Genomic DNA, 11,617 nt, shown 5'->3' on the forward strand with positions numbered 1-11,617 from the left:
GCCTTAGCGCACATATCGTGAATATTGGCTGAATATCAACCTACTCAGGTGCGCTACAGGTGGTACATGTCGGGGCAGATTTTACTTACTTTAATAAAGTTTGCCTTGAATAGCTTTTTATTACTTTTTTTCCTCATGCCTACATGAAGAAACACTAGACCTGCCTAGGGTTAGCTTATTTTAGCTAATTTGGTTCGCAGTTCGTGGCCAGAAAACTTATAAAGGAAGTCAGACAAACATTTAAGAATATTTGGTAAGTACACTTTTTTATTTTAGCATCGCAGAAGAGAAGTTTTGTTGAAATCGAATTGTCTCAACCGGAACATGTCATTCGTGCTGGTCCTTTTTTCTCCCCTGGTGCTCTGTAGTAAACGCACCTACAGGATGGTCCGCAATCCTCTCTGACTGTACTAGGTGTGCAGGGCTGGAAGAAAGTGCCGTAACATTAAAAAAATAGACTGCTTCCAGTGGCAAAGAAAGTGGTGGCGCATCTTGTGCATGTTCTTTGTCAATACAAATGTGTGCGAGAACCTTACTACGTAGCAAATAGGGATAATTGAGAGGCCTATTGAGAAGTGCTTCGTTACGTGTTGGCCTTAGCGCACATATCGTGAATATTGGCTGAATATCAACCTCATGCAGTACCCTTCTCATTCTCGAATTTATTACTAAAGTTAATTGTAATACTAGTTCAATGTTAAGGTAATAATTGACTTATTAGTTTCTAATGTTGTCGAGCCTAATTTTATGCAGTTCCTTCTTACATTGGTTTAATGCGTCGACTTATGCACCTAGTTATAAAGCACATCCTGTAAGGACCGTATTCTGCAATAATAATTGTATCGAGGGAAATTCTAGAGAAAGATTTAGCTTTCGATCTTCTAGCAAATTATATAGCGACTAAGAAATCATTTTGCTCGGAATTCCCAGCACCAAATTTGATGAGGTTTGTTGATTTAAGAGAAATATAATATCACAGGACTCTAGCAAGCTAAGTTTTATTTGCTGTTTTAATGTTTTTCAAATCACAGTTAAAAATTGCTAAATAAAAAGAAAACTTACGTGCTAAGTTTTGAATTATTTAACTCACTAAAAAATATGATATAACAATTGTGTAAATTGCGTGTATTAGGGCATCTAAAGTTGGTCGATGTATTATACTCCGCCTTGAAATATTGTGCTAATTAGTCAGTAGGACTCTTGCAAAACACCCGTAAATAATAACATTTTGGCCTTAACATACAACACATGTACCAAAATGGTTCAATTAAAATGCATCTAAAAGGTGCTTCTGCGGATCATGCTGTTCGCAGTTGCTAGAATTTGGAATTTTTTCTGCACGCAGCAAATTATTCAAATAGCCCCATTGTGATTTAATGAGAAGGTTTCTGGGTTTTAGATTAATTGAACAGCAAAATCGGAGTTAGCTCAGTTCCTTCTAAAGGGAAATTTTTGCTCATAGGCTCTAGCTAAATACTTGGCATTGGAATGGCTGACAGCTCTGGTTGCGACAACTGTGGCTGCGAGGAGACAATGAAGCACCTCCTCTGTGACTGTCCCCGCTACAATGTGGCAAGAAAAGTGCTCGCGATTGCGCTTGAAAAACTGGACAATCGCTCCCTCACGGAGGAAAAAGTCTTAGGATACTGGTCTAGACGGGCTTCGGCACTGAAGGCCTTAAGGGCTCTGCTGAAGTTCTTAAGGGCTTGTGAATTGTGCGACCGACTTTGAAACTTGTAGTGCGTAGGGTCGCGTTATTGCCCGAATTTTCTTACTTCACTTTTTTTTTTGTTTCTTCTATCACCTTTTATTCCCTTTGCCCCTTTCCCCAGTACAGGGTAGCAAGCCGGTATTTACACTGGCTAACCTCCTTGTCTTTCTTTCCCCTTCTCTCTCTCTCTCACTTCAGAGTAAGAAAATCTTTATTCTCGGCAACTACTCCACCACTTTTTTGAAATTTGGTGCACATAAAATGCCAAAGTAACATTGATTGACAGTTTCTGCAATCAATGTTTTACCAAGTTCCCGAAATTGCGAAGGTACAAAAAAACAGCGATATAAATTATATAAGACTTTTTTCATCTGCACGTATACCTCGAAGTCGACAAAGTTATTGTAGTACAGACAACCCTTAATTTCACCACAAATGTTTAGGTCTTTTGCAAAACCAGCAAAAAATGGAACAATTTATGTTAAGCTGCATATTCATATATCACATTCGTCAGCTTGGGATTCTCTAACAGATGCAGTTTAGATATCTCCGATATCTCTTTTTGGTGAAGAGTTACAAATTTGCAAACTTCATGCTTCTATTTTTCTTGCTATACAAAGTCTTACTCTTCATTTGTATCAAAAGCATTACATGTCTTAAATGCAAATATTATTTATACATTTTCTAGAACTAATTATTTCCTCTCAATTCCAACAAAATTCGTTAAACTCGGTTTGGTAGTTGTTTCATGCGGGCATTTATGATTTTGCCATGTATTTGAGTAGGGAAAACGCAGTTGGCCCCAAGCTGAAGGTTCCTCTCAATGCGAAGCATTGGGAGTTTAGAGAAGGGTTTCAAAGACTGATGTAATATTTTTTCACAGATGAAACACTGTGTATTACATACATTTCACATGTATTCCTCGAATGCCCTGCTTTTTGTTTAAGACTATGAGTAGCTTGACGCTCTCATGTAGCTTGCATATGCAAAATATTTCACAAATAATTGCAAACAAGATAAATTGAAAATTTTGTGCACAAGTCCAGAACAAAATTCAGAAGTCATCGTTCTATGACACATCGGGATAATTGACTGAATCGGGTATAAATAGTCGGAGGCCTGGTGCGTTAAATCTTACCCTGTTCCTATCGCAATATACTGGCAGGCTGTAGTAGTGAGGATGAGGATGAGCACTGGATATGTGTGTTCTGAAAAAAACGAAGGTGTGTATGGTTGCTTAGTTTGTCACAGCGTGTATATACAAGCGTAATTATTAGCCTGAGGGTGTTTTAATTAGGACATTCCATATCAAAAGTACCAAGTTAACTTTGAAACGAGATGCATAGAGACAGGGCACAAAGTGTACGTTAGAAAATGGAGGAGCGCACATTCAAAGGAAAATTTTATATTGAAACGAAACTTGATGGATACATTAGGCTTGAACATAAAGATATCAGAATATCGTGACTTCCTATTTCTGTAGAGCGCAAATACTCTTTTCTATGCGGTAAATCTCATATTGTAATTATGCTTGTCTGTGCATTGCTTAATATGTTTTCACCAATTTACGTTCTTGTTTTAGTGCGAACATAGACAAACAATTACGGCAGAAATCATTTCAGGATCACTACTGTCGACGCTGATGCGTTTTGCATGAGTGCGACGTCATGATAAATCGTATTTCCACCAGCCGAAATGCGTCATGTGTGAGGCGTGTATTGCGGCGTGTCTCCTATCTCATACTTCACTGTGGACAGCTGCGCCACTGAGCAGCTGCGTCACGGCGGAGTCCGCGTGAGGCGCGTGAGTAAATATATACTTAGACAAGATTATCTGGATATATATGACGCTAGTTAAATTCCGCTCAACACCGGATAAATCTTAAAGGACATTTATACTGCGAATCGCATTCTTGGAATGCTTGGTTCAATTTCCTTGTCTGGTAACGTTTCACTGCCAACCTAGATCGCCTGGTGCTTGTGTCCGCTACCGGCTTGTTACTCAGTCAGCTCGTCCAACTCACCGACTCCGTCACCGAAGTCGCTTGCCCGAACATCCGCTTCACTACTCACTGACCCATCATCTCTCCTAGTTCCATCCGGTGTGCAGAGTATCCATGACGAGTTTCGTCAAGAAATCAGCAACATTGCGGCGCAGGTAGCGGCCCTCAGCACCGCTACCTGAGGTATAGTGGCCTTCGCCTTCTTCTCTTGCAAGCCTTCACCGGTCGAGAGTCGATGCAGGACTTTCGGGGGTGAGCTCCTGGACATCTATTCGTCCGTACGCCACTTCAAGCATTTCCTCGAAAATTAACCGCTATATTGCATCACCTTACTGACCATTTTCTCAGCCAAGCCAGCATTTCGCCAAGATTCACGTGAACATGCTGGAATTGTGGTTCTTGTGAAATGGAAGTTTTGACATGTTAACCTGCATCGACCGTCATATACGATAGCCCCAAGCGCTCCTACTACATCACTGCCGAAGTGAGACCATCGCTCGTGCTGTCGTTGCAGACTGGTTGTATGGGCATGGCGTCCCTTCTACCGTCTCCAACCGATCGGGGTCGTCAGTCCAAGTCGTCGCTTTTTCCCAGCCTCACTATGGTCTTTGGCACATGATGCACTTGCCCTACGGCGCACCACCATATAACTAACGGCATGGTGGAGCATTTGCACCGCTCCCTGAATGCTTCTCTCAAGGCTCAACCAGGCATCATGCACGGGGTCGCGTCCCTGCCACTGGTCTTGCTCAGTCTCCGGGCGACGCTGAAGCCAGATATTCGGTGCACGCCCGAAGACTGGCTTTTGGTTGGCCTCTTCACCTACCTGACCAGTTTTTCGATTTGGCCTCCACACCCCCAACCCCAGACCCAGCGGACTATGCCATCCAACTGTGAAGATTTCGTCGAGCCTTCGATCACCTTCGCCTCCCAGGCAAGAACTCAGTTGGCCTCACAAATAGCTCCTCTTCCTCTTTACAACCACAGTCCCTCTCACATTACGCTAGACTTGGATACGTCGACTCACGTCTTCATTCGCCGACACTGTGTAGAAACCACCGCAACGCCCATATGACGACCCTTATAGCGTGCTTAATCGTGTGCCTAAAACTTTTGAGGTTATTCCTCAAAGTTTGCATATGGATCGCATTTCGCCATCTACACAACTTTCAATGTAACACTTAACACAATGAATTGCATGGTTTTAAATAAGTGCAAAATTGCCATCGTTTATGGGGATCCGTGCTGCTGCCGGGACGGAACAAGCATAAAGTTGCATCGTCGCCTGCCGGCGGCTGCAGAAAGCAGCATATCAGGGAGGCCTGCCGCGTGTTCCAGAGGAGCAGGCTACACGCGGCAACCTGGAACACGCGGCAACCCTCCTTGATTTGCTGCTTTCTGTAACTATCAGCAGGCAGCGAAACAAGTTTGTTTGTGCCATCGTTGCAGCAGGTTACATCACCGTAAACGAAGGTAACTTTGTACTTTTTTCTTAAAATCTACACAATCGACTTAGCCAAGTGTTACAAGGAACGACGTAGACTCCAAAATGCGATCTTTCTGCGGCATTTGAGCAAGAATAGTGCAGCCGTAAGCAGAGAATCTTTTTTCGACCACTTTAGGCGAAATATACTCGTCCACGTATGTATGTATGTATGTATGTATGTATGTATGTATGTATGTATGTATGTATGTATGTATGTATGTATGTATGTATGTATGTATGTATGTATGTATGTATGTATGTATGTATTGTGAGACAGCTGTTAAATTTCGACGGTTTATTTAGCAGGCCGCGCGCTGAAGAGCATGCGCTGGCCATGATGATGAATATATACAGAGGAAGAAGATTAAGGGGTAGTATAATGCTCACGGTATGTATGTATGTATGTATGTATGTATGTATGTATGTATGTATGTATGTATGTATGTATGTATGTATGTATGTATGTATGTATGTATGTATGTATGTATGTATGCGCGCATTCATGGATGCATACAATATGTGGGTAAAAGGACTATTAACCTTCTTAACCCGGTAACTTGATTGAGTAACTTGAATATCCCCAAGCATGCTTTGGCGATATTTTTAACAGCGAAGCTGTTAATGTTGGAGGAGAAACGTCCGAAGTCCGCAGAAAACTACGCGCCCTTGCCGAGCAACAACCAAGCCACAGCTGTGCACCACCTGGCCCAACATCGCGTAGCCGCGCCTGCGCCGAAGCAGTAGTGATGACGTCAACTCTCGTTGCCTATAGTAACCATCGGCGCAGATGCGTGCTCGTTTCGCCCGCCACAGACACGGCTCCGCCGAGCTCCTGCCAGCTGCGCGCTACTGCGCATGCGCCGTGAGGTCATCCCGACGAGTCGTCTGGTGCGCGCCGCCCGTACACTGGGCATGGCTTTCGCCCCACTTACTCTACGTGTGGTCGGACTGCAAGTGCCCCGCCAGGCGTTCCCCGATGCCACGGGCCACGAGGAAATGCTTATACACTTCGGAGAACTTAGCCTCACTTAGCATTAATTCCTATAACTTAGCATCACTTCGTACAGCCACAACCAGCTAAAAACCGATCAGCTCCGCTGTGTCTTTAGCCTTGCGCCACTAGTGCAAGCTACCCCACATTTTTTTGTAGAGCTTAACCTCGCGCTCGGAAAACCGTTCATTCTGGCAAGAGAGGGCGGGCGTCCATTCTATAATTTTTGTTTGACAAGGTGGGATGGTGGTCATGGAGTCTGCTTGACTATGAGCCTTGGCTACAAACGTTTTAATGCGATAGCGTTAAGGGCCCCGTGTCGCAAAAAATCCGGCGTTGCTGTCGGTGTCGGCGTTGGCGCCCACGGCCAAGAAAACCACACAGGCCCTCGAAATATATTTGTATGCCACAGCATTCTATCATTAAAGTTGCTTATACCTTGTCTTACATTCTTGGCAAAGCTATTCCTCGGAATTTTGATAATGACAATCCACAAACAAATGTCATGAAACAAAACACCCACAGCGCATGCCTTTTATGTTAAATCTTCTCAGGGCCCCAGCGGCCACCGCCGCTGGGGCCCTGGACTGAAGGCTCCACCCACCACGGAGATCGACGCTTCTCCGTGCCTCATCAAAATAAAGTTTTGTCTCTCTCTCTCTCTCAGACTGAAATATTAAAAGTAGGAAACAAAAACGGAAACCTGAAAAATTATGAATTTTTTTTGGCGCGGCTGTGCAATATCTCTGGGATCGCCCCACGCAAGATGCCGCGTTTCTTACGGTTCCTTAAGCTGCAGTTGTCGGGAAGCGTGAGAAGAAGTCGGGGATCTTTGAATGCTATCGCGTTCCACTCTTAAAAGCAAAGCTTAAGCGTCCTCCCAATTTTCGTTAAGCCGCCAGGGAGAAATATCACGTTTGGCGTAAGACAATCTCCTGGCGTAACACTATCGCGCCACCGAGCACGTTTGTTGCGGGCGGGGAGATTGCTCTCCCGTACATTTCCTGCTCCGTCGCCGTACTTTTATATTGATCATTTTACTAATGCAATTAGCCTTGTTTGCCTACTTCATATATTCTATCTATCTAGCCCAGTGACCCAAGTTTCCAATAGCTTCGGCCATTAGGTATGTGCTCATGGGCGTGATGTTGTGGTCGTTCCATCGCCCTTCGAGCTTCCTCACCTGACTCTTGTCATGCTTGTTGCCGTCACGCCATTGTCGCTGAACCGTCAGCGTCATGGAATTGTGGTGATGTCGTGATTGCCACGCTGTCGTCGTATCATTGTCATCACTTCAGAAACGTCATCCAGTTGTCGTCATGGCGAATTCGTCATTCCGTCTTCGTCGTTCCGTCTACGTCATTCCTTCGTCATGATTTCATCGTTTAATGCCGATGTCATTCAATCGTGCTTATTCCGTCGCTGTCGTTACAACGCATTCATACAGGCGTCGTCAAGCATTTGCTGAAATACCGTCATCACCATGTCGCAGCTGTTACGTCGTCCCGATTCTACTTTTGTCATCCGATTCTCGTCATACCGTCGTCGTCGTCACGCCATTGTCACCACGCCGTGATATTTATACAGTCATTGTCATCCTATTATCTTCATTCCTTCGTCGTCCTCAGGCTGCCATGGCACTATCGTCATTTCAGAAGCGTCGTGCAAATGTCATCATGCCGCCGTCTTCACATCACGTTCGTCGTTCCATCGACGTCATTGCTTTTCCGCCGTTCCATTGTAATCATGTCGTCTTCATTCAGTTTACATTATGCCATCGTTGTCACGCCATCTTCGCTATTGCGTCATCATACTGCCGGAGTGATAAATTCGTAACACACACGGTCGTCGTGAAGCCGTCGTGGTGAATCCATCGTTGGCGTCCCAGCTTCGTCATGCGATTCTCGTCACACTGTCGTCGTCACGCTGTCTCCAAGTTATTCTCTTGCTACAATCATCGTCACCTCGTTCCCATGTCGTCGGGGTCACGATATCGTCATATACGATCATCATTTCAGAAAGAGCATCGTATTGTCGTTAGCGCCATCGTGATAAAGCATCCTTCGTTTCTTAGACGTCATTCCTTACTCGTCGTTTCATCGTCATCACTGTGCGGTCGTCATACAGTCGTCGTTATGCCATCATCGTTATGGTCGACCTGGCGAACGAGTTTCATAGCAAAGTCGGCCGATCTGGAGGCTGTTTGGCACACAAAGCCGATGCTATGACACTCTTTGAATTACGATTACATATTTAAATAAAAGTTTCAGCAATACCGTGTGTGGCGACATTGCTGGAATGCCAATAGCATTAAAATCGACAGTCATCAGGCGATGGGTGCCGCAATTTTGCCCCTCCTCTTCCCTATCTGGAATTAGTCAGCAGTTTCTACTAAAGCAACCATTTAGCTTTTTACTGCTTAATTCGCTCGACTTCTTTGCGCCATTGCATCTCATGGTGTCTCATGGTTCAATAAATACTTGTGTGTTTTTCAAATCAAGATAATTTTCTTCCAAATGGACTCCATAATTACGCCCATGTACTATTTTGTCATCTAGTACAATTTTGATATTCGTACTACTGAACTTGAAACGGCGTAATTTCGTTTCAGTCGTCAAACCTCTAGCAGAGCCACTTAGGAAAAGTTTTTAAAGGACTCTGCCTGTGTTAAGACATTATAAGCTTAGGATTATGAGGTCACACAGTGCCAAATTAGGTTTACCGTCTGTACATTTCGCATTCACTTTATGCTTCACCTTTGTACCTATATCGATTCTCAGTAACGTATGTTGTTTTACACTGCTATCGTAGTATAAAATATGTATGGGTTGCCTAATATATGTTCGTTCAAATACTGTCTTCTTATTCCTCTTCCCTCCAAGATTTCTGAGCAATTAATTTCAAGGTTGATTGATTTTTACGCTCGTATTTCGTCACTTATTAACTCACAATTTTTATCGGTGAGTTCTATAATCTTTGGGCAGGGTGTTTCGATAGATGAGATGAGAAAGCAGGAAACTGTGCTCATAAAGCATTTGTATCGCCATTAAAGTGTATATTTAAAATGAATACAGGGAGTAATGAGACAAGAATATATACCAATAAAACTATAAATTTTTCAACCGAAAGAGAGGCGGACAATTGGTCACCGTCCAAGCATTGAAGCTCGTGACTTGAGCACTTTACAACTGGTTCTAGACAAGTTACATGCTGTAACAACTAACTACAGTAGCATAATCAATTGCGGCAAACTTCACCCAAAATACTCTAACTTAATAATCTATAACTAACTAACTAACTATAACTCTAAACGCTCTAAGTGAATTACTGAATAGCACTTTAGCAGGACGTCTGTGAGTGACCTGACTGTGTATGCGAAGCGAAGCGAACAATTCAGAAGCTTGATAGGGACGCTCGTTTCATGGTTGTCCGGCATTAGAAAAAAGTGAAAGTTTCACCCGAAAGGCGAAGCATCGCTTCCAAGGGAAAGTTAGTGGAGAGCTATGCGAAGTAAGGATAATAGTTTTATCGGCCGTATAAGCTTGTAAACATCGGCATACTAACTAAATGGACAAGCATGGTTGTCACACGCGCACAAGCAAACACGAACACAGCTCCCTCGATGACCGCGAAACTCGCTGTAAAAGTGCTGCAGTGAGGAAGCATGGCAGCAGCCAGGAGCGAATTGACCATTGTGCTGCCTCTCGCATCAGCGCGAACTAAGCAGCGAAAATACAGCACACGGCGAACTATGTCCCCGACGCAGATGGCTTTCAAGATATAGCGGTGCGGATTAGAACACCCCCCCCCCCTTCCCAACATTACCCCGGAGCGTTGCGCGCGCCGACAGAGGGCGCGCTTCCTTCCCGCTTTCCTTCCTTGCGTGCGGGAGATTGAATCGTGATCGCCGGTTCACCCTCGCATGATTTCACTCGCACATACAGAATACGGCGCGTGCTGCGCCGTATGCTCGCCCTTAGACGAAGCTCACGGCCACGCCGACGGCCGAAATGCGCCGCTAATGTCCGTGTATTTTCTATCGCAATAAAATAAATTCTGCGGTTGTACGTTGCAAAACCACAATATAGTGATGGGGCACGCCATAGCGGAATAAGTTTCGCCACCAGCGCTTACTCTGCGGACCGGCACGAAACGTGCACCCGATGCATGCTACACGGGCGCTTTAGGATTTCGCCGCTATGGGCATGCGGCCACCGAAGCCGGAATTTCATCCCGTCCCCTCGGGCTTGGCGGCGCAATGCCGCAGGCACTACGCCACCACGGCGGGTGTCGTTCGACGTTCAGCACAAAACTTCTAGGCACGAACTTGTTACGTCCCTTGAATGTGATATATTACCTTAGTTTTTAAAGAAAATCTTTGTGCGTGCGCTCCCATTATCAAAAGTATACGAACCTGGGATTCCGCGATAAAGCGTGTTTCTTTTTCTCCGCCTTTGTAGTATGTAACTCCATATGCGTATCCTGAGCAGCACGACTTAGCTATTCAAAGGTGATTTCTTTTCTAACACGTAAAACTGGCTTCTCTTATCAATCCCTATAACTTACTTGATTTTAAAAGGGTGCTTCGGATTAAGAAGTGTGCATTTGAAAGATAACTTTTCAAAAAATAACAATTACTTTGTAAATTTTGCTAAGAGCCAAATTCAGAAAGAAATCTGTACGCTAGAGCAATTCGCGAAGGGTGGATGGTTTTAGACATTAGTGAAAACAGCTGTTCAGTAACAGTTCCAACAAAGGAAAGCTTTTTCGAACTGAAGTTACTAAAGGAGCACACCTTAATGAGGCTATTGATTTATCTCATTGCTTTTATCACAGAAGTGTATATTTAAAGTGAATGCAGGTAGTAATTGCGTATAAATGGCGTAATCTGACCTGAATGACGGTTTCAGAAGTTGTGGTACAATGTGGTAACGCCAAATTCAGCAAACCAAATTTGCAAATTGAAGAAGCGCGTGGGCCACCACACTATTACAGCAAAAATTCAAAATAGAAGCACGGAATAGACATCACCAGAGGAAATGCGGTTATTGTATTACCAGGGCTGGGAAATTTGATGGTGTACTTACTCGTATGCCAACATAAGGGCTACAGCAAGTAGTACGAAGTTGAGAACCTTAAGTGCAGACATCCTAAACTTTGAAATAATGGAACTTCTCTGTGCCACAACAATACCTTGGGATGAAATACAGGTGCTTTTATACAGCGCTGGTGACGTCAGCCTCCCACGCTGCGGCAGGCATTGTCTTGAGCTAGAAGAGACTGGAAATACAGTGACTTAAAATTGTACTTCTCCTGGGAAGTGATGCCGACAAAAGCTGCTGCTAGTAAGGCGCAGTTAAGTCAGGAACCCACGAAAGAGCGAGTGGTCGACTTTGAGTAGGTTTATAATAATATCACCGTTACTTA

General features: G+C 44.1%; 1 long non-coding RNA gene across 1 annotated transcript; it reads right to left on the reverse strand.

The window, feature by feature from the left end:
• Nucleotides 1-253: 253 nt before the first annotated feature.
• LOC119448213 (uncharacterized) lies at nucleotides 254-11,376 on the reverse strand. Its single transcript, XR_005190991.2, has 3 exons — nucleotides 11,278-11,376; nucleotides 2,850-2,919; nucleotides 254-424 (listed from the first exon to the last, which is right to left on the reverse strand). It is a non-coding gene; the product is annotated as an uncharacterized LOC119448213 (long non-coding RNA).
• Between the last annotated feature and the right edge of the window lie 241 nt (nucleotides 11,377-11,617).

The sequence above is a fragment of the Dermacentor silvarum genome, chromosome 4 (assembly GCF_013339745.2).
Source record: "Dermacentor silvarum isolate Dsil-2018 chromosome 4, BIME_Dsil_1.4, whole genome shotgun sequence".
Taxonomy (NCBI): domain Eukaryota; kingdom Metazoa; phylum Arthropoda; class Arachnida; order Ixodida; family Ixodidae; genus Dermacentor; species Dermacentor silvarum.